Below are 23,569 nucleotides of genomic sequence, written 5' to 3'. Positions count from 1 at the left end.
ATCCCCCCATGGAAGGCCTCACTCTCCCTGGGGAGCAGAAAGGGGATGGGATAGGGGGGTCGGCGAGGGACAGGGGAGGGAGAGGGAACTGGGATTGACATGTGAAATAAGCTTGTTTCTAATTAAAACCAAAAACCAAAACCAAAACAAAAAACAAAAAACCAAGCTCAGACTTTGCTTTTTGGTTATTTCCAAAATTCCTTTCTGTGTTGAAGCTAAGAATCTCAAGTTTGCCTAAATGGAATCCTTAATGGAAAAGGGAACTCCTCACCTCCACAATGTCCCAAATGAAGTCAATGTGAAGGTCAGCAGGGTACAGAGAAAACGCCTTGCGAGCCTTAGGAGAACAAGGCTCTGGAGCTGCTCGCACTGGGAGTCCAGTGCTGCTGTGAGAGGCTGTCTATAGTGAATCTGATTAATAAAGGAAAATGCAAGGGAGGCTGTCCTTCAGACAAAGGGGTTAAATTCAAGGATCAGTGTGGTGGTCAACTTGACTACAACCTGATTAACTAAAACCCAATCGGCTGGACACACCTGGGAGGGATATTTTTTTTTCTTAATTAAATTATTTGAAGTGGAAAGGCCCACTTGTAATCCACCTTCTGTGACGTGGGAAGATCCCCCTTTAACCCAGGCCACACCTTCTGCTGGCAGCCTAAGGAAGAAGAAGGAAGCTGGCTCTCTTTGCCTGCTGGCTCTTATTCTCACTAGCAAGTCCATTTTCCCCTTAGCATTAGAGCCTACTTCTTCAGGACTCCAGTGCGTACCAAAGACCAGCTGAGACACCCAGCCCCCTGCACTGAACAACTACTGGAGTTTTGGACCTTCTGTTGCTAGACAGACATTGTTTGGATAGCTGGACCACAGCCTGTAAGCATATATTTGTGAGTGTGGAGGGGGTGTCTGGGAAGCGGTACATCAGTCCATAGTTGTGCAAATGTCACCTCGAGGTTATATCAAGTTCCTGAAAGTCAAATGGACTCGTGAAGTTTTGTCTCTTTCTGAAAAAAAAAAATGCAAGCAATGTTAAAAAAAATTCATAGTGTTTCCAAAAAGTAACTTTGTTCCCATTTGGCATTTCTAAGAACAGCTTCACAGAACCCTTTATCTTTCCTGTGATGAAAAGTAAAAGAGAAAATGATAGCTTCATTTGTAGTTACAGAGTGAGTGTGTCTGCGTGTGGGAAGGGAACTGAAGTCAAGCTGTGACTGAGAACATAAAAGGACCCCCTCAGAACACTGGGGCTGACAGAAGCACCTTAGCAGGGGCTGGCGGCCCTGGGGGGCTGTGGGGCAGATAGAGAAGCAGGGATGAGTGCTGTCTGTTGGGTTTGCTCACTGGGTTCTCTTCCATGCTTGCCTGGTGGGGGCACATCAGCTAGAGTCACAATGGCCTGTTATTCATGTCCGTTTGTTCTGTTCTGCTCCTGTGTTTGGGTTTAGAATTGTAAAAATTTCAAACTAATTTTGGAACCTCACAAGGAACAATGCTAATTGGGATTTATCACCTGTTCGAGTTTGAGTGTGAAAAGTCCCTTAGGCTCCTGTATTGAAAGGCTGGTCTCCAGGTGGGGGGACTATTCTGGGAAGTTGTGGAAACTTTGGGAAGAGGGGCCTAGGAAGAGGAAGTTGGTCCCTGTGGTTCTCTCTCTCTCTCTCTCTCTCTCTCTCTCTCTCTCTCTCTCTCTGATGAATGTGGTCTCTCATGATGGCTGATGCTGACCTTGAACTCTCTTTGAGGCCCAGGCTGACCTTGATAATCTAGTGCCCCAGACTCTTGCATACTTACATTACAGGCATGTACCACCAGGCCTCGTTTGTGTTAACTATTGATGTTGTAAAATGCTACTTCTCATTTCTCACTTATGTTTTAAAATATGCAAATATTTGAACATTATGTTTACTGATCCATCCAGAAAATGCAAGCATACATTAAACACATACATGAGCAAACACTCACACACACACACACACACACACACACTTTTTTTTTTTTTTTTTTTTGAGAGGGGTTTCTCTGTGTAACTTTGGAGCCTATCCTGGCACTTGCTCTGGAGACCAGTCTGGCCTTGAACTCACAGAGATCCGCCTGCCTCTGCCTCCCAAGTGGTGGTATTAAAGGTGTGTGCCACCAATGCCTGGCTCCACACACTTCTTTAAACTCATCTTGCATCAGTTATGTCAAGAGGAACCAGATTCTGAGCTTAATTACTTTTGTTGCAGCCTACTTCAGATTGAAAAATACAGATTGAAAAATAGAAATATGTGCTCGCACTAAAAATTACACTACTTAGCCAAAGTCTGTGGTGAATTTCTGCAGAACAACTTTCAGATACCACATGCGGCATTCTGTGATTTTTTGAAACATCTTTATTTAGTTCTAAGTTTATGTTAAGTGCCGCTATGAGGGAATAGTCTCCCTTTTCTTTGCTGCTGGGCTCCTTCCTTTCTTTTTTGAGATGGTCTCACTGTGTATCCCCGGCTGGTCTGGGACTCACTATGCAGACCAAACCAACCTCAACCTCAGTTTGATCTTCTGTTTCCAGGAGCTGAGTGCTGGGGTTACAGGAATGTGCTAACACCCATGGCTAGCTAGTTACCTCTCATTCTCTCTCTCTCTCTCTCTCTCTCTCTCTCTCTCTCTCTCTCTCTGTGTGTGTGTGTGTGTGTGTGTGTGTGTGTGTCTATCTCTATGAGGGTGGTATATGTACACAAGTATGTTCAAGTGAACACACCTGTGAGGAGGCCAGGTGTTCTATTCTTCCATTCTGCCTGTATTCCTCTGAGACACTGAATCTGAGCTAGGCTGGAGGGCTGCTACTTTGTTGACCCCCCTGTCTCCAGTGCAGGACTAAGGTCACATGTGTGGGGAGCCACACCGGGCCTTTTCTTTCTTTTTTTGTTTTTTTTCAAGACAATTTTTCTGTGTTGCCCTGGCTATGCTGGAACTTGCTCTGTAGACCAGGCTGGCGTGGAACTCAGAGATCCACCTGCCTCTGCCTCCCAAGTGCTGGGATTACAGGCGTGTGCCACCACTGCCCGTCACACCGAGCCTTTTCTGTGGGTGCTGGGAAATTGAACTCAGGCCTTCACATTTGTGCAGCAAGCACTTTACTTCCCCACTGCAGCCAACGTTTCATTTTCTTATTGGAGAAGTAAAGAGTGTATTTGGGGATTTAAAAACATTCATCGTTTGTATACTTTTTATTGGCATTTTGAAACTATTTTTTCAGCTTATTTTATAGGAAAGGGGAAAAATAAATCCACTAACCTGTTCCAGAATGTAAATAGCAATAAAACTCTTGATAAACAAAAGGAAATTGAAACCACCCAATGTTCCTGCGTGTATCCAGGGCTCTGTGTGTTTGGATAGCAAGCCAACAAAAGAAGAAACCAAGGACAATAGATAAGCCCTGCATTTAGGAGTCACACACTGAGATTTTCCTTTCTTGGGGGCTAGCATTGGAACCTCTAGGACTGGAGTCACGGATGGTTGTGAGCCACCACATGGATACTGCCATCTTGGACATGCATTCTCCAGGCTCTTGGCTCTCTCCTGACCCCCTCTTTCTTTGCCCTCTCTCTGTCTTCTTCTCCCGATTCCCATGCCACCATGGTCCTGTTCCCTTTGCTGGCCATCTTCAGTGCCCTACTTTGCCTCCCTGCTCTGGGCTCTTTCAGATGCCTCTGGCTGTACTCTTCCTCAAATCTACAATATATCCCTCATATCTGTAACATCTTCTGGTGGGGGAGGTCCTTCAGTGTATGTTTAATCTTATTGGTTGATAAATAAGGTACTGTTGGCCAATAGGAAAGCAAGATAGGTGGGACTAGGAGTTTAGGAGGATTCTGGGAAATGTAGTAAAGAAGTCTGTGATCCAGGCAGGAAGTGACAAAGCAGGCAGACTTAGAATATAAGCTCTTCCTCCTGCTCTCTCTTTCTCTACAGAGCTGCCATGTGATCCCGGGAAGAGGACGCCAGGGAAGGTGTCCTCGATAAGATAAGTCTTATAGAATATATAGATTTATGACAATTAAGACTAAGCTAGCATATAAGAAATCCTAGTCAATGGGCCAGCAGCATTGTAAACTAATATAAGACCCAGGTGGCGTGGAGGCTTGGGCCTTACATTACAATCTTTCTTATAACTTCAGCATCTCCCTCACGGCTACATCATCTTCCTCAAATCTGTAACATCTTCCTTATAACTACAATATCTTCCTCATATCTACAATATCTCCATTATACCTACAATAGAAACATTTTCAACCATACCCTGTAGACAGGGGACAGTCGTGTCCTCATTTTATAAAAGACACAGTTTCAAAAAACAAATAACAAACAAACAACAACAAAAATTGTTTTGTTTGATATTAAAGAAGGTAGAAGTGGAAAAAAAACAGCCACAACACATATAATTCAAGTGGCCAAATAGCACATGTAGATTCTACCTTATCAGTGATTATTAAATGCAAACGAACTAACTTCTAACAAATGTAGAGACTGGCAGAGTGGCAGAACCGACCTGATCCAACTATAAAATGTATCTGTTATTAGATATTTTGGGGAGTCCTTGCAGAGTAGGGAAGTCTGGGTCCCCACTTGAGATTCGTAGTCTTGTTAATAAAGTAATTTAAAAGCAGACTCCAAAGAAAGCTCTAGGACAATTCTATTACAGTTCAAAAGAGAAACTCCACATGGGCAAACTGTTAATCTTTGCAGCTGCCTGAAGGCGTGTGATGGAGAAAGGAATAAAACCTTGCTATTTGAGTTAATCCAGCATGGACCTTAGCCATGGGGTGGACAAGCTGACACATGGAAAAGGGAGCTGTAGAGAAAGGAGGAAGCCCCAGGTACAGAGGAAGCTTGCTTAGAAAGAGAAAGGGGGCAGGTCATGCTTTTCTCAGAGGAGCAGGTCATCCCAACAGAGTGGTTCTGTGGCAGGTGCAAAAATGGTGGGCTTTCTGGGAAGGGATAATTGATGGGGGAGGTCCTTCTGTGTATGTGTTTCTCTTATTGGTTGAGGAATAAACACTGATTGTCCAGTAGCCAGGCAGGATATAGGTGGGGCTGCTAGATGAGGAGAATTTGGGGAAAGGAAGGCAGAGAGAAGCAGAGAGAGAGAGAGAGACTGTGCTGCCGAAGGAGTAACATGCTGGATTACAGGTAAGCCACAGCCTCATGACAATACATAGTTTACTAGAAATGGGTTAATAATTAAGAGAGAACTAGCCAGTAAAAAGCTTAAGCCATTGGCCAAACAGTTTATATTTATGTCTCTGTGTGTTTATTTGGGGCTAAATGGCTATGGGGCCAGGTAGAACAGAAACTCCATCTTCAGATAAGTATTTCTCCCATCTTTTCAGGGTGGCTTAATGTGACCCACTTCTCTGAGGGGTGGTCCCTTGGCCAGGTAATTGAATGGCCCAAATGGACTTACTTTCAAGGGAAGAGACAATGAATGGCATGTCTCCACCCAGAGGTAGATTCCATTCTCTACTGTAACATATCTATAGTACACATACCTTAAATTAAAAAAAAAAAAAACATAAAGAGCTGGAAAGAAAAGAAAGGAGAAAATACACAGCATAAATAATACCCAAAAGGGAAATGGACTAACTATATTGAGACAAAATAATAGACTTCATGAAATTGTTACTACAGATAATAACATTTTATAATACAGCACCTGCTACATAACATACCTAACAAGAGGGCCCCTGATTACATGATTGACAGAATTAAGGCAAAGAGGCAATTCAATAGTAACAGAGACTTCAATGTTGCACTCTCAACAATGAGAGTACAGCTGGGCAGGAGACCGGAGTAGGAGAAGTCTTGAATGTCACTATAGCCCAACAGCACCCAGAACCCGTCAGCAAGAGCATAATACGTCTTTTTCTCAAGTCCGTTCTCTAGAATATAACATATCCTGAGCCACAGAACAAGCCATAACGAGTTAAAAGAATCCACACGCAGTCTTTTCTGACCACAATAAAATAGAATTAAAATAAATAAATGAAGGAAGTTTGGGAATTCACAAACATGTAGAAATGGAAGAATATACTCTTTTATAAACAATGAGCAGAATTTTAAAGATCACAAAGGGATTAAGAAAATATTTGGAGATGAGCTTCAGCAAATGCATAACATGGAAAAATGTATGGGACGTAGCTAACACAGGGGTGAGGGGTGGAAGGAGGGGGCAGGGAAGATGGCTGATGTAAGTAAAATGCTTGCAATGCAAGCGTGAGGACCTGAGCCAGATCCCCAGAAGGCATATACAAGCCAGGTTTGGTGGCACACACTTTTAAGCCCTTTGCTGGCAGAGCCTGGCAGATCTCTAGGGCTTACTGGTCAGTCAGATGAGCCAACTTAGCTAGAACCTGACCCTAGAGGGAGACTGAGTCCAGACTGGTCTACAGGGCAAGTTCCAGGACAGCCAGGGCTAAATAGAGAAACTCTCTCTCTCTCTCTCTCTCTCTCTCTCTCTCTCTATATTATATATATATATATATAATATATATAATTATATATGCATTTTGCTATGGGGAAAAGAAGGGCCCTTGGGAGTGATGGAAGTATTTCCATTGATTGGCACTCACAAGTCCCTCCTACAGAACTCTTTAAAGTTCTCTATGGTGGCTGTATGTTTGCTTATGTTGTGCAAATCAAGTATTTGATTTAGTTACAGGAAAAATAATAAAGGAACAAAATATGGATGCCTAGTTCTACTGCCAAACAATTTTCAAGAGAGTTTCCAAAATACTTGAAGACGTAAGGGCTGCAAAGAAAAACATGAAATCATCATTTTAAGTAGAGGAGGTTTGTGTGTGTGTGTGTGTGTGTGTGTGTGTGTGTGTGTGTGTGTGTGAGGTGTATGTGTGCATGTGTGGGTGGTGTATGTATATGTGTGTGGTGTGTCTGTGTGTTGTTTATGTGCATGTGTGTATGTGTATGTCTGTGCATGTGTGTATGTGTGGTGTGTGTGTGTGTGTGTGTGTGTGTGTGTCATGAGCCTGCATATATGTGTGTGGGGGTGTGTAATCCCAAGAAGGGGATAACACCACTCTGCCTTGTTTAATGGCCTTTAGTGGGACTGGAGGGAGACTTGGGTAGTCTTTATTGAGACTGGTCACTCTTTGAACACAACAAGGGCTGAACCAATGAGTACGTCTTGGCTACTGTTCTGTTGCTATGAGAGACACCTTAGAGTGAAAGCATTTCATGAGGGCCTTGCTTACAGCTTTCAAGAGCCAGTCCATGAGCATCATGGTGTGATGTGTGACAGTAGGCAGGCAGGCATGGCTCTGGAGCAGTAGCTGAGAGCTACATCTTATCTCCAAGTTAAAGACTGGTAGAGAGGGGGGCAGAGGATGTCAGAGGCCATGAGAGATACAGCAGGTGTTAACCAGTGTTAACTCTTAACAGCCTGCCTTTTTCTCTTACTCAAACTACTGCACACAGTTAGCTCACTTACACCTCAGAGCAAGTTCAAGCTAGACTAAAGGCTTTTTGAAAAAAGAACACTTGACAGCTTTCACAAGGTCAGAGTCATAGATGTCTACCAAGGTTACTAAGAAAAGCATGCCAATTCTTCACTTGTCAGCCTACTAACAATAAATCTATGTCCTAAAGTTGTCTTTGGGCATTGTGCCCGCCTCTGTCTGGTCATGGTTTTGCTCCTATGTCCTCTTGTGTTGTCATGATAAACGGCTCAGCTCCTTATCGCTTCCTCTAGAATGTGCTTTTGACCAACTAGAGAAACTTCCTCATCTCTTCACCACTCCTGAAGGAGAAGAGTTTCTAGAATAAAAGAAGCTGGAAGAAGAAGCATGGAGAAGTTAGAAGTAGACAGGGTTATTACAGTAGAAACAGAACAGTAAAGAGCACATGAAATAAAGAGCACGGCCCTCAGACTGTCTGTGAAGTTACTATAGAAATCTTTTACTTTTACCTCTTCCTTCCTTCCTGAGAAGCATTTCACATTTGGGACCCTGGGTAAGGGATGGAACAGGTGTCATAGTCCTTACAGTAGAGAGTGGGGGAGAGAGGGAGAAACGGAGGGAGGGAGGGAGGGAGAGAGAGAGAGAGAGAGAGAGAGAGAGAGAGAGAGAGAGAGAGAGAGAGAGAGAGGCTGGACCTGGTGCAGGCCTTTGAAACCCCAAAGCTCACTGCCAGTGACACACCTCCTCCAACAAGGCCACATTTCACAATCCTTCATAAACTGTCCACCAGCTGAAAACCAAACATTCAAGCATATGTATCTATAGGTACCATTCTTTTCAAATAGCCACATTAACCCCCCACCAATAGGAAAGCAATCATGCAATGTTCATCCAGACAGGGAAGTGGTTATGAGTTGGGTCAGCTTTATCCACTCTCTCTCTTAATTCATTGTACTTGTTTCTCTGGCTATTGATGGAGTCACATTTGTTTCCTGTTCTTGGCTGCATGGCTATTTATGACTCACCGTGAATCCTTACCTTGCTTCCTCTGGGTAGCTGATTCCCATGTCAGTTGTGCATGGCATAGGAAGCACATCAGGGAGCAAAACCCAGAAAGAGACCATGGTCTCACCACAGCTTTGGAGGGTACACCCCCATTGACTAAATATTCCCACAAGGCCTTGCCTCTTAAAGGTCCTGCAGCCTCCTTAGCATCCACACTTTGGATGAGACTTAAGATTGAAGCTATAATTTACCTTGTGCCAACATGAAACAGGTCCTGCTCCAAATAGAACGAGAGTCAGTTCATTCTGCAGCCACGTCCCAGATATGTGAAGTCACAACACACCAAATAAGAAGCTGTGTGAACTTCAAAATCTCAGAACAAAAGTCACTAGCAGATTAATGAGATGCATACCGGCATACCGGCAGGGACTTCAGGTGGGTTGGTCACAGTACCGTAGGGATATCTCTGCTCTAAGTCTCAGAGGCTGTCTGATGACATTTTTAGCATGGGGGCTATGAAAGCTAGTGGTCCACTAGTTACTAAGTAATACATTCCAAAGATGTTACGTGATAGTCAAAAGGATATTGAATCAAACACAGAGACTGGTGACAAATGACTATTAGAACTAAAGCTAGGCCAAGATAACTTGGCTCGTGGTCTGCAATCTTCCAGTTCTCCACAATCTTGAGGTTTCAATCAGTCAATTGGTCTGCGGAATCTTTAACCTAGATACAGTTTTATTTTAGGAGATCTTGTTTCATGTCTCCATAGTCAAAATCACAGAGGAAAAATGGCATAGAAGTTACCAGGGGATATGGATGTGGGAATAGGACTTAGTTCTTAATGAGGTCAGAGTTTGAACCAGACAAGATGAGAAGGATGGATGGCAGCAGCCTCCAGAGTGTGAGCATATTGACTGCCATTGCTACTTAAAGTGATAGCATGGTAAATCTAATATTATTTATGCATACGATGCAAATGGGTGTTTTATGACGGGAAGTTATATCTCTTTCAGGCATTTGCTTTATCATTAAATATTAATGTCGACAAAGGAAAATATATAATGTCATTAATCTATTATGAACTGTTTTCACAGTTCATCTTTCAGTGATGATTTTTTTTAATCCTTTATTCATTGTCTCAGCGCCAAGATCTTTTAGAAGATTTAACACAGTGCACATGGACTTAGGGAGTGGCTTTTCTAGTTCTTCGTTAAAAACTTGGGGGTCAAGAAGAAGCTGTCATGATCTGTAGGGTGGGGGCAGACGGCTATGAGCAACAGCAGGGTGCATATATGCTCTGAGGGCAGCAGGAATATCTAAAACCAGCACAGGACAAGCGAGCGCACTTGCAACTCATGTTTTGCTTCTTTGAGACAGGGTCTCACTACGTAGCTCTGGCTGTTCTGGAGCTCTCGATATAGACTAGGCTGGTCTTGAACTCACAGAGATCCATCTGCCTTTACCTCCTGAGTGTTGGGATTAAAGATGTATGTTACCATGCCCAGCATAATTTTTTTAATAAATTATTTATTTTTAGCTATGTGTATGTGTGTGTGCTTTCTTGTCTGTGTGTGCACTACATGTATGCAAATGCCCACAGAAGCCAGATGAAGGCATCAGATTCCCTTGAACTGTAGGTACAGTGAAGTTACCAACCACCTGCTGAGGGTCCTGGGAACTAAATCTGAATCCTTTGTTAGAACAGCAAGTGCTAGTAACTGTTGTGCCGTCTTTCAGTTGTCACGGTGTGTGTGTACCTGTGTTATGTGTATAACATGGAGGCTGGAGATCATCTTCCATTGATGTTATACACCTCAGGATCCGTCCACCTTTTTTTGTTAGGACCTTGCATCCTGTCACCTTCCTTACCTTCCCCTGATCTCCCGTCTTCTTCCTTCCCTTGCCCTCTCCTGTTTCTACTCTCCCTCTTTTTTGGGGGGGGTTCCTACGCACCCATGCTTGTGATCAGACCCAGGAACTGTCACTTGTGAGGAGATGAGTACTCTGTCACTAAGTTACAATAGCAATCACCCCAGTCCCAGGGTCTGTTTCATTTTGAGACAGCATTTCTCATGATCCTGACTCAGCACCGTTAGGTTACTATTACAAGTATGTGCCAATAGGCCTGCTATAAATTCCGCTGAAGCAGATTTACCTCCCTTCCTCTTTGAGGATGTTGTCTTCCACACTTTACCACTTTCATGGCACAGTGTTCTCCTGGGGACTTTCTATGGATCTGAGGCTCCAGACTGGTGAGGAAGAAGAGCAGGAGGGACACTCCTCTCATTGACATCTTGACATGTGGTGAGATGTTGTATTTGTCTTTAAGAAGCCCCCTGTTCTGTAGAAAGTCAGCTTCCCTCTCTCTGTCTCCATCTCTGTCTCTGTCTCTGTCTCTGTCTCTCTGTCTGTCTCCATCTCCGTCTCTCTCTCTCTCTTTCTCTCTCTCTCTCTCTCTCTCTCTCTCTCTCTCTCTCTCACACACACACACACACACACACACACACACACACACTAGCTCTCTCTCTGTCTCCATACTATCCAGCAAGTACCCATACAGGGTGTAGAAAGTGACGGGGTAGTGACAGGAAGAGTGGGGGTAGCTCCAGGAGACAGTCTTGGTCACTGGAACCAGGGAGAGCCAGGGGTTCCACAGCGTTGGAGCCTGAGGGGTATGTGGGTACTGCAGTGGGAACTGCAGGCCTGGCTCAGGAGAGGAGAGAATGGTCCTGGATTTGATCTGTTTACATGACAAAGATTCCTAGCTTTGTTTTTTTCCCATGGTAGCCGCTCAGAGCTTGGCAGAGGCGTAGAAGAGGGGAATCTGTGGGAGTCTGAATTTCGAGACTATGCATGGCCAAGCAAGTGGTAGACCTAAGAGAGGAGATGGTTGCCATGATGCCCTGGATAGAACTTGCTGACTGGAGGTGAGGGCCAGAGAGGGCCAGCCAGGAGCACTTCATCCCAATAGTGCCCCTCATAAAAAAGTCAAGGAACAATAGTTTTCACAATAGATCAAGGAAAAAGAAGTCTAAATGATTTAGGTTTCTGGCGGTGACAATTCCATTGCTTTTCATTAAATATTCCAAACAAATTATTTAAAATGCTTTCACCAGATCTCTTGTTTTTATGCTGTCTTTGTTCCCTGAGCTCATGCTGAGGATGACTGTTGTTACAGATCCATCAGCATGTGTTGTCAGAGAGCTGCAAGCTAAAACAGTAAGAGACACTACCCATGGGAGCACTAGATGCCAGACCGCTCCCCTCCAAATGCAGCAAGGCGCCATGGGAGAGTCTGCCACCAATGCTGGGAATGTGACATGGTGCAGTGGCCTGGGAAGTGAGTTTAGAAATGCCTTACGAAACAGCCACCTCATCCCTTGGTAAAAGAACCCAATTCTTTAATTTCTAAGCCTGCTTATTTGATGAAGCAGCTACAGGTAAAATATTTAGGCTTTTCTGATTTTCACATCCTAGGCCCAGAGGATGCTGGAGGGCCAACTCTCACCGGCAGGCAGTCAGGGCTGCAGACTCTTTCAGGCATGTTTCATGGCTGAGCTCAGACCTTGGCAATTTGTCTCATGCCATTGCCAAATGAGAAATGACAATTCTGGGATGTCACTTTTTCTGAAGGTTGCTTGCATAAGCATCTCAACTCCAAGTGGCATGGCACATGTCACCCCTCCCCGCCCCCGTGCATCACTCTTGTGTGAATCTAGTGGGCCTGTGCATCTCGGACAAGTGCTTGCAGGAAGACACCCATTCGCAAAGGTTAGCATGAGGGTGAGTTACACCTCTGTTTTGCTGGAGGGGAATCTGTTGGAGCAGCTGTGTTTGGGGTGAACTGAAGATTGCAGCTGGAAACCACAGTTGGACCTGTTACAGAGGGAAGTCAAGAAAAGGTTACATATTTCCTAAAGTTTAGTCACAGAAGTTTCAGCACAACTGTGGGTGGTTAGAAAACTCCAGAGGCTCATCAACTCAAGCTAAGCCCAAAGAGGAGCACAGTGATTCACTGAGTGAAAGGCATTCTGGTCAAGCTCAGAAAAAAAAAAAAAAATGAAGCTGTCAGCTAAGCAGAATAGCAGCAGCTTCATGGACAGGCTCACTTTGAGTTCCCCAACAAGGAGGAAACAGGCAGGAAGCTCCTGCACTTTCGCAGCTTCCAGGCCTTCAGCAATGGTGCTTGTGTTCGGAGACCAAAGGGCAACCCCTCTTATTCCCAGGAGCTGGCCCAACATTCCTGACAGTCCCAAGACTGGGACTAGCCAGTGTTTTTCGTCCCTCACAAACCTCACCTTGACAAGCTGGGCCCTGTAAGTCTTGAGGACTGGAACTGGAACTCCTAAATTGTTTTCTATCGTAGATGAACCCACGGGATGATAGAACCAATTGCTTAATTTGTAGGATCACTTCTGGCCCTTGAAAATAGAAGCAATGAATGTTCATAGGGAAATACAGTTCACAATCCTGGGGCATGCCACTGGATTGCCTCTGGAATGTCTACAGTCACTTTAATTAATGCCTGTTGGCGGGACACAGAGAAATTGGTGTCCTCGATAAAGTCAATGGAAATGTGAAATGGTGCAACCATTCTGGAAAAATAAATTATCTGTTTCTTAGAAAGTTAAGTCTAAGGAATGGAGAGATTGCTCAGTGGTTAAAAACTCTTGTTGTGTGCTGGGTGTTGGTGGCCTTTAATCCCAGTACTTGGGAGGCAGAGGCAGGCAGATCTCTGTGAGTTTGAGACCAGCTTGGTCTACAGAGTGAGTTCCAGGGCAGCTTCCAAAGCCACAGAGAAACTCTGTCTTGAAAAACCAAAAAAAAACAAAAACAAAAAACAACAACAACAACAACAACAACAACAACAAAAACAACACTTGTGCAACCGTGAGGACTTAAGCTTGAATCCTGACACCTGCTAATGTGCTGAGCACAGTCTTGAGTGTCTCTATCATCCCGGTGTCATGGAGGAAAGGGACAGGAGAATAGCTGGGGCTTGAGAACTGCCAGCCTGGCCAAAAAAAAACTTGAGTTCCAGGTCCAAGGAGAGACCCCCAATTCAAAGGAGTGAGTCGGAGAGTGATAGAAAAGGGGTTAGACATCACCCTCTGACCTGTGCTCAAGCATGGACAAAGCGTGGCCTCAGGCTGTTTTTGTCTAGCTGATAATAGCAACACTGGAAGATACCTAAATGTGCACAGTGGGGGTTAAATAAATCTTTGTCATCCACCTGTCAAAAGATATGGCATAAAAATTGTGGCAGAGTATGTTTCTAGGAAAATATTGCAGGAGAAATCTGACATTTCTTTTTTTTTTTTTTTTTCTGTACTCAAAGTTTCCTGAGAAAGTCACACTTGTTCACTGGCCACCCCAGTGTTTGTCCACTCTACAAATGTGAGGTGGAATGTGACAAGCCTGTAAGGATATTACATCTACCAACCACAGGACTGGCCAAGACAGCCTCAGCACAAGAAGCCAGTCAGAGCCAGAGAGACACTACCCTCAAGTTTTGTGTAACTGTTGGGCAAGGCAGGCTGTGTTTGACTTTACTATACTTTTTTAGCTATTTTGTACAACTAGACTATATAACAGGTGTCTTTTGTACTGGTCTCCTTTCTCTCAGCTTTCCCGAGGTTCCTCTGTATTGTAACATATATCAACACCTCATCTCTTTTATGCTCCAGTCGAGTCCATTGTAAGTGCTTAGCTCTTTGTCAGCTCATGAACATCTGAGGGCTTCCACATTTTGGCCAATTGCACATGGTGCTGTTTTGAAAGTTATGTCTTTGTGTGGGTGTGTGCTTTTTGTTCTCCTAGATTCTGGAATTGTTAGGTTTTATCGTGAAATTATATTTAAGTTGTATGCACATCTATATGTGCTTGAGGGGGGTATATGTGCATGTGTGTGGTATATGTGTGTGAGAGAGAGTTGTATATGTACACTTGTGTGTGATGGGGGTATATGTGCATGTGTGTGTGTGTGTGTGAGAGTTGTATATGTGCACTTGTGTGTGATGGGGGTATATGTGCAAGTGTATGGTATATGTGTGTGTGAGAGAGAGTTGTATATGTGCACATGTGTGTGAGGGGTATATGTGCATGTGTGTGTCTGTGTGAGGGGTTGTAGGCACACACGTGTGTGTGAGGGGGGACTGTATATGTGCTCATTTGTGAGAGGGGACTATATGTGTATCCATGTGTGTGGGCTGTATATGTACTATCTCACTAGGGACCCAAAGCAGCAGCCAGTGGCCACAGATTGAAACCTCTGACACTGGTGGTCAATTAATCATTCTGTGATGTGTTGACTTGAAGTCCTTCGGGTACATGCCCGGGACAGACAAAGTTGGATCATATGGTAGATCTAGTTTTCGCTTTTTGAGAAACCTCCATACTGTCTTCCACAGTGGGTAGAATAGCTGGCATTCCAAACACAGTGTATGAGAGTTCCTCCTTTGCGTTGATTTACTTCCATATCGTTGCCATACTGACTAAAAGTGGATTGTCCATATATATCTGGAGAGAGAGAGAGAGAGAGAGAGAGAGAGAGAGAGAGAGAGAGAGAGAGAGAGAGAGAGAGAGGGAGGAAGGGAGAGAGAGTGCATTGAACTGAGCAGTGAGTAAATGGGCTATTAGCAGTGTCCTTTCCACTGACAATCATACAGAGAACAGAGGAGGCCTTCACCCAGTGTGGGTGATATTACTCCCTCAGTCTGTGCCGGTCTCCAGTGGCAATGAACAAGCTAATGAACACAATGAAATAAAACACCTTGTAGTCGAAAGTGAGAGTTCTTGTTGTCAAGAACTTTTTAGGAGTGTTTGTAACTTCATAGAATTTAGCAGAACGAGAATCAGTAACCTCAGGTGCCTAAAAAATTGCAGAATTACACTCTCTTCCAGTAATGGCCTACATGCAACATAGTCATATCCTGCCCTGAGTGACAAGCTCAGCTGTCAAGGGACAAGTTCAGAACCCAGAGGATATGTTCAAACATATTCCTCACCCTGCAATGCGTCTGTACTGTTCAACTTAGCCTCCAAAAGTCAGATAGAAATATTTATGTGTTAGAAGCACTTTCTTGAGAAAAATTCTACAGGGTGTTCAAGGCTTTCTGATCTTCTGGAGGAAATGCTAGTCCCATATGCCACTCTTCCAGGCATCAGGCATGTAAGGGTGAATTTTGCATTGGGTACCACATTGAGGACTATAGAATAGAGTAAGATACAGCCCCACTACTGAGGGTCTCCAGGTCAGTGGCCACGCAGTGTCAAGGCTATTCCAGAGATAAAGAACACCTCAGTATCAGGGAGCCCTTAGTATGTCTTGTGTATGAGGTATACCTCCGAGGGCTCATGTCTTGAAGGCTTGGTCCCTAGCTGATATCTCTAATCACTGAGAAGTGGTTAGGTGATGGGAAGATCCATGGATTAATCCATTGATTGACTGATGTTTTGATGGAGGTATTAGAAGGTGACAAAGTAGGATGTAGGGACTGACTGGAGGAGGTAGCTCACTGGGGATTAATCTTAGCCCCTCCCTTTCCCATCTGGCTTTTGTTATTGGCTGCCATGTGCTTTTTAGCAATCATTTGCTACTGTAATAGTCTGCCTCCTGGAGTCATAGAGCCGAATTATTGTGGACTGAAGTCTCAAACCACAGACTGAAAAAAATCCTTCCTTCTTTCAATTGGTTTTTCTCTAGTATTCGTCACAGTGATGAAACTAACAAAATTATAGAGACTCAGGTGTGGGCCATGAACACTGAACTCTAGAATCTGGGGTGTCTTGGGGTACTTCTTGTCTGCTACTTCTTGTCTACTTTTGGCTCATTCATGATACAGAACTAAATTTACGTTGCCTTCAAGGCAAAGGAGAACAACTTCATGAAGATCTGCTTAAAGGATTTTTGCTGCTGTGATGGGAAGAATCACTGTTCCATTTCTCAATATTATAACTCCAGTGTTTACTCTGTATAAGGGAGTGGGGGAAAGTAGCTTGGATTTCATAGTTTAAAACTTTAGAACTTGTTTAAATCAAATTGATAGCCCCCCATCATACTGCCTATACTGTACACTTTTTTATGTTCCATAGACCTCCATCACCAGTCTTCATCAGAACTACTAGTCATTTTGGATTATAGAGAATCTTTGCCCCCAGGAAAAGGGCACAGTGAACTGAACACTGATGGACTCACCTTTTCTGGCTTTTGCAGTGTAAAGTGCACAGCACTATGGCAGTTCTGTGTAGGGGCCTTCAGTCTATGACTCTAAAGAACACTTGAACTGCTGTGTCCAAACAATGTTAAATGGATCTCTTTATTGTGAAATTACATTTTTTGTTTTGTATACTTCATAAAATGCTGTTTGCTTAGTAATATATTATAAGTCACAAAGTAAAACTTAATCCTAATATTAATTTTATTGTCAACATTTGCTTCCCGTTCTCCATAGGTTTCTCTCTGAGAGAGGTTTTTACTATGTCTTGGACTTGCTATGTAGACCAGGCAGGCCTTGAACTCATAGAGATTTGCCTGTCTCTGCCTCTTAAATTCTGGAATTAAAAGTGTGTTCTGCCATGCAATGCTCCATTCCTCATAGTTTTTATTTCCTAGTTAAAAAAAAAAAAAAAAAGACTGGGAGAAAAGTCTTCCCTAGGACACAGCACACCAATGGTTATCCAATATGAAATGGTCAGTCCTGAAAACATACATACAAGTAACATTATACAGAAAGAGCAGGGCATTTAGGAATACAAATGTTTACACACACATACATGTATATAACAATGAATGAAGGCCACGGATTTGAAAGAGAGTAAGGAAAGGTATTTAGAAGAGTTTGGAGGGAGAAAAGAGAAGGGGGAAAGACATAGTTATAACGTACTCTCAAAAAAAAAAAACAAAAGAAAAATTTAAAAGTTTATTTATTTATTTTTAAAAACTGTGTCCTTGTCTCCTCTGTCCCAACAATTGCTTACTGGTTATGTGGTCACAGGGAGGTGCCTCCAGAATCTTGTAAGTTTTGGAAACTTCCTGAGTTTTACAATTCGTCTTCCACCTAAGAAAAGGGGTGACAATTTTGTTCTGCTTTTCCTTTGTGACAGGAGAGGGGGTGTCCTCGATGTATGGTCTGCTTCAAAGTTCTCTATTTCCCTGTCTCATTTTCCTGATGGTGGGATTGCACACATGCCCCATGTAACCACTCATGAGAGGAGACCTTACCGCAGTGCTGCCACGGAGAGCATTCGCATGGTCACGTGTGTCCTGGGGAAGCAGAAGGGGATAGGACTCACTTGGAGGGAGCTTATGACTGTATTGTTGTGTTTGACTGGGTGGTCCCCAAATCCCCAGAGTCTGCTGTACTCAGGGGATGCTTATTTGTGGCATATCCGAAGTGAAGTACGTCTTAAGGCTGACGTTCAATTTGTTTTAAAATTCTGGAAGGCAGCTACCCCAGAGCCAGCCACAAAGCAAAGTTTAAGATACTTGCAGAACAGGCCAAGCTAGAACGCTAGATCCCTAGAGGTCATTAGAGAGTGCTTAATCAGGGGAGGAAAGGAGCCGGAGAAGTTAGGGCACAGGGCAGCGGGAGGGCGTCTGGGACTGGGCTCCCAGCAATCCCGTGGAACACGCTTTTGTCTGGTGAATGCCTGAACCAGAGGCCCCGTCTCTTTCAGTGCCCTTCAAGCGGACAATACCCAGCAGGACTCTGAGCGTGCCGCCCACTGGGCAGATCTCTTTTTGCTAGAGAAAGGTCTGGAGAGTGAGACTCAAGCCATACACCAACGGCGCAAACACAGACCGAAGCCGGTGACAACACTTCGGTGAACCGTTCTCAGCTGTGTTAATGCTGGCAGCTCGTCCCTCTGGACTCGGAGAAGGAAGCCCTCACGTCCCGCGTAGTCCGGGCGGCTGCAGTTTGATCCCGCGCTCCCTGGGAGGGGCGGTCCGGGTCCTGCTGACGGTGGTCCCTCACTGTTGCCATTCCTTCTCCCCACACTCGAAATCTCACTCCGGGAAGCCGGGAGGGATGCTAAGCTGAGGTCAGACTTGGTGGAAAGGATGGGGGCTCCAGTGGGGTCCCGGGAAGGGCAAGGGGGCGGCAGTCTGGTAAAGAGGGAAGGGGTGAGGCCATGCGGAGAAGTGAGAGGTGAAGTCTTGCGGAAGAAAAGTGGAAAATAAAGTGGAAAGGTGGCCAGGGTGGGGAGGTCGCAGAAGCCGGGAGCGGATCCCCGCGCAGTGCTGGGACTCCTACGCTGCGCCCCAGGCCAGTTTCCCCTCCCGCCGCCCCTTTCCCCTCCTCCTCCTCCTCAACCCTCCCCTCCCCTTGAGCTGCGGAGCTGCGACCTGAGCGCGGGGCTGCCAATGGCGCGGCGCGGGCGGCGGGCGCTCGGGCCGGGCTGCCGCCGGGGCGCGCTCCTCGCCTTCGCCGCCTGGACCGCCGGCTGGGTGCTGGCGGCCGCGCTGCTGCTCCGCGCGCACCCGAGCGTCCTCTCGGAGCGCTGCACCGACGAGAAGAGCCGGCGCATCCTGGCCGCGCTGGTAGGTCCCGCCGCCGCATTGCCCGCTGTCGCGCTTCCGCGTTGGGCTCCCAGACACCTTCCCCGAGTCCTCGGTGTCCGCGTCACCTGCGATGCTACAGCATCGTAGCGACCGTCCCAACCAGGGAATGGGGTGGCCGGGGGGGGACACCGGTCAAGGGGAGTGGAGGTCCCTACGCGTGCGTAAAATACCCAGGCTAAGGACTAGGGGTCCTGGACATCCCTCCCCTTTTCTTCAAAATTAGTCTTGCATCCCGGGACAGTATTCCAGCAGGACACCCTGAGCCTGGGCTCCAGAAGAAAGTTTGCTGGCGATTCCTGGTCTCTGGTGTCTCCATACAGTTCAGGTGGCCAGGTTTGAAGGACACGCCTCCTTCCTGGGCTACCTCGCCCCCTACTTCCTAGGCTGCGGCCCTTCAGTGTTCCCACCTGGGCTGCCTGATCACTGCCATCCGCTCAAACCCCCTGATTGCTGCTTGTGCTCCTTCTCCCGGTGACCTAAAGACAAGGCCTGTGGCTGTTCGGGCCCTGAGGAATGGAGGCAGACACACTCTAAGAGTCGTAGCCAGCCAGGGAGCCAGCTGCCCCTGATTCACGGTGGTCCCTATAGCGAGAAGGTCAGAGGATTTTCACCAAGCTGGTCTTTATCCTGGCCAGGCGGTTGTGTAGTGTATGGAAACATCACATCAACAGATGCTGAACGCCTGGCCTGGGTCTTCTTTCCTGAAGCAAAATGCTCGCCCCACCCCCACCCCCGGATTCTGCTTGGGATTTCATGCTGAAGGGAGACCTGAGCAGCTGCCCTAGACCTTTGGGAAGGAGGAAAAAGGAGTCTGAACTTGCTTCCTCCCGGTGATTATTCACGTCCTAAAATGCTGACCACCGGCTCATTTAGTTTGAAATCTTGAAGAAATGCTTGGGGTTTTTCAGTATACTTGCTTATTATAAAGGTGTTTGTTTTCGTTTTGTTTTCATATTATGAGAACGTCAAAGTGTATTAAGTTGTTTTTTTTTTTCAAAGGCTCTTTCAAAGGAGATTGGAAAAATTAAGTAACCAAAGCATGTTTCCAAACTAAATGATGCAACTTGTTTCCTTGACACAGGGGCATAGACTTTCTGTCCACTGCTCACTGCTTAGCTGAAGTCCTATCAAGTTTTAAGTTGCAAGATCTCATTGATTTTCTGAGTAGCCATCTAAAAATCTTTGTAGAGATCTTCCCCTGCTATTTTGGTGATGTTGGCTGATTAAGACAACGGAATTTAACAGTTTGGTTAAGACCCAGGCCCCAAGTTTGCAAACTTAATATAATCTTTTAGATTAAAATAGAAAACAAAGCCCATTATTTATTTATTTAGCTTCGGTCATGCTGAGGAAGGCCTAATGGAAATTAAATTGACTGATATAATTTAAGTAATTGGTAGTCATAACTTTCCCAGCATTCCAGACTGTAAATTAAAACCAATTCTGTTTAGAAGCTTTACCAATATGTCTTCGGTGCAGCCACATGGGATCATTTTTAGTCTGACAGAGAGCTGAGAAGATTGATTCTGTCTTTGACAGTTCTCAATCTTGGCTCCTGCCAATTTCCCAAAGCTATGTCCCCGCTGTTTGCTGGAGTCCCAGGTGAACTGCTGTGGGGGACATGGTGGATGCCTTGCATGAGTTTTTCATACAGCAAACGTCTCTCTTGACTCCTGCACCTCTTTTCTCCATGCTTTCATTCTGAATTTGCTGAGGCAAAACTGAGAAAGTACCAAAAGTGACTCAGCTTTTACCTAAGACCCTAAATTAGGACAGACTAAAATGCTACTCCAGCCAGGCAGCTGCCAAGCAGAGGTTGGCACTGTGGCTTCTGAGGACTGGATCTGAATCAGGCCTCTGTGCCCTGGCTCCCCGCAGGCATTTTGCATTTTGCCTGGCTTTCATCCTACATAATAAAACTGGTTGTTATTTTTCTGACTGGCCTCCAGACTCTCATTAGCTTTCACTCCAAGTACCCAGAGCACACAAGACATTAGAGCCAAAGGGAGGTTCTCTCTGGCAGAGCCAGGAGTCCTGGTGAGTCTCCCATGCTGGCAGCTTCTGTTCCCAGGCCCCAGAGTAGCAGGTGGCATTGCTGGCCAGTGGGGAAAGCATACCTGCAGAATGCAACAGCTGGGGGTAAAAAGGGATGGGGTGAGGGTCGGCCAGTCCTCCTAGGGTCTCCTACATTTGCAAAGACAAGAGTTCCTTGGAAAGCCAGCTAAACTTGTTTTGAAAGCTTCAAGCCCCGGGTCCTTTGGATTCCCAGTGTCTTTCCTGGTCCTTTTGTGTGACTTTTCAGCTATGCTGCAATTGAGGAAGGGGCACTCCTTCTGGGTTGGCTGTGAGGTTGTTAAAGCCTTATTTATCCAGGGAGCTGTGTGTTGAGGCTCTCCTGGGCTGAGGAGTGGCTGGGGAGCATAATCCCTGCCCCCCTCCAACCCCCAGCTTCTATAGGAAAACGCCTTGCAGAGCAGAGAGTGAAAATGCAGCCTGTGCCTGCCTATGTCCACTCTGACCAGCAGCATGCTCAATAGTACATGACATATTATTGCATGTACTTAACCCTCATTTTGTTTTCAACAAACTCAGGGAGGTATTCACTTTTAGAACCTCCCATTTTGCAGATGGAAAAAATTAAGCCTGGGAAGGCAAAATAACACTGTCCTGCTTCAAAAAGGATCCAAGACACTACTCTGTGCCTTGGACAGCAGAGACCCCGGTAAAAAGACTCTGCACTGCAAACCCTGAGAGGAAGCTTAGGGGATTCCTCACCCTCCATAGCTGCTGTTTTCAAAGCCTCAACAATCTCCCCATAGATTGTTGTATGGGGAGACTAGTTCAGTGCTGTGGGGTTTAGTACTGTTGCCTACGATAAGGATTCTTTGCTTTTCCTTCCTTCCTTCCTTCCTTCCTTCCTTCCTTCCTTCCTTCCTTCCTTCTCTCCCTCTTCCTTTCTTTCTTTTCTCTCTCTTTCACTCACTCTCTCTCTCTTTTCTTAACAGGGCAGGCTTACCTTTTTTTGTGTGTGTGATGATAGAGACTGCACAAGCCCCAGGGGACACAGCCGCCTGGGCCTTTGCCTAGAAAGATTTCATAGCAGTGAGCAGCCCTTTCTACAAAGGTTCAGCCACATTTGTAGAGGAGGGTTTGCATGATTGGTGTGTGTGTGTGTGTGTGTGTGTGTGTGTGTGTGTGTGTGTGTGTGTGTGAGAGAGAGAGAGAGAGAGAAGAGAGAGAGAGAGAGAGAGGGAGAGTGTGTGAGTGTGTGTTGTGTGTGTGAGAGAGAGTGAGTGTGTGTGTGTGTGTGTGTGTGTGTGTGTGTGTGTGTGTGTGTGTGTTGGGGGGGCTTCTTGCTGAGAATCTGCAATACTCAGTGCGGCTTCTTGCAGAAGGCCTATTCTCATTAGGGCTGAATGCTGCCATATATGTAGGAACTTGGTGCTTCTTATCAGCCCCATAGGTGGTCTGATCTTAAGTGGTAGGCCCTGGACATATACATATGAACAATGCCAAATGTACTCAGTAAGTTGTATATACATGTGTTACATATATACTATATATATATATATATTATAATATGCACACTACATATATACTATAATATTTAAGAAGAGGTCATAAATTTGGGAAGGGAACATGGGAGGAGCTGGAGGGGGACAGACATGATGGTGTGTGTTTTGGCACATCCACAAGAAACACATATTGGCTGTGAATTTGTTACTGTAGAGCTATGCCATTCGTGGTGTCAAGGAGATGGCTCAGTTGGCAAAGCAGTTTCCTTGCAAGTATAGGATCTGAGTTCTGTTCTCAGAATCCACTTAAAAAGCCAGGCAGGGTGGTCCATGCTTGGAATCCTAGAGATGTGGAGGGAGAGAAATAGTCCAATTTTTAATACAGACTTAAACAACTTTTGTTGAAACAATAGGATAGGCTGCTGATAAAATAAAATAAAAATTACCCTTTAAACTTGCAATTTATATGTTGATCTTATTGGTTTCTTATTTTCTGGACGGTCTCTCTCTGCTCCCAGCAGACATAGTCATGCCAACCTCCAGAGAGCATAGTTTGGCACTAGTAACTAGCCGGCCACAGGCGAGAGAGTTCTCCATCTATAGAAGATAGGTGGGAGCTATGTGAAACAAGCATCAGACACAAAGTTAACAGCAGCAGCTGTGGAATAAATGCACTTGTGTGCAAAGCATGCATCAGACACAAAGTTACAGTAGCCACTCTGCAATAAATGCACTCATGTATGCTTCTGAGGGCTCATTCTAAAGGCCCTTGAGAAGCTGTGGTTGCTGGCAGGCTTGGGGGCCTTTGGTCACTCTGCTCCACTTCAAGTCCTGCCCTTTCTGACACTAAGCTTCTCAGCAAGCCAATGTGCTGATCTCCAGCTGGCATGACCACTACCCCTCAACCCTTTAGGCCTTTACAAACTCAGTAATGACACCATTGTTAAGGTATATCCTGACTCCTGTTTGGAAATTGCCTTCCACGTTTGCTGGGGTGAATTTTCTGGGTGTTTCAATCGTTTTTGTGTTATCTC

The 23,569-nt window shown here is 45.3% G+C and overlaps 1 protein-coding gene across 2 annotated transcripts in view; it reads left to right on the top strand.

Moving 5' to 3' along the window:
* Positions 1-3,976: 3,976 nt before the first annotated feature.
* Positions 3,977-23,569, top strand: part of Dipk1c (divergent protein kinase domain 1C) — a 38,730-nt gene continuing 19,137 nt past the window's right edge. Inside the window, exons 1-2 of one of the 2 annotated variants that reach the window (XM_035440298.1) lie at positions 3,977-5,166; positions 18,135-18,500. The gene's annotated coding sequence lies outside the window, so the exon portion shown is untranslated. Of the gene's footprint in view, positions 5,167-14,516; positions 18,501-23,569 lie in introns of those variants that run through there. The other variant, XM_027403729.2, reaches the window with a different exon arrangement.

This window comes from Cricetulus griseus, chromosome 2, assembly GCF_003668045.3.
Source record: "Cricetulus griseus strain 17A/GY chromosome 2, alternate assembly CriGri-PICRH-1.0, whole genome shotgun sequence".
Lineage (NCBI taxonomy): Eukaryota > Metazoa > Chordata > Mammalia > Rodentia > Cricetidae > Cricetulus > Cricetulus griseus.
The sequence above is the reverse complement of the archived record's forward strand: the minus strand, read 5'-3'. Positions and strand labels throughout refer to the sequence as shown.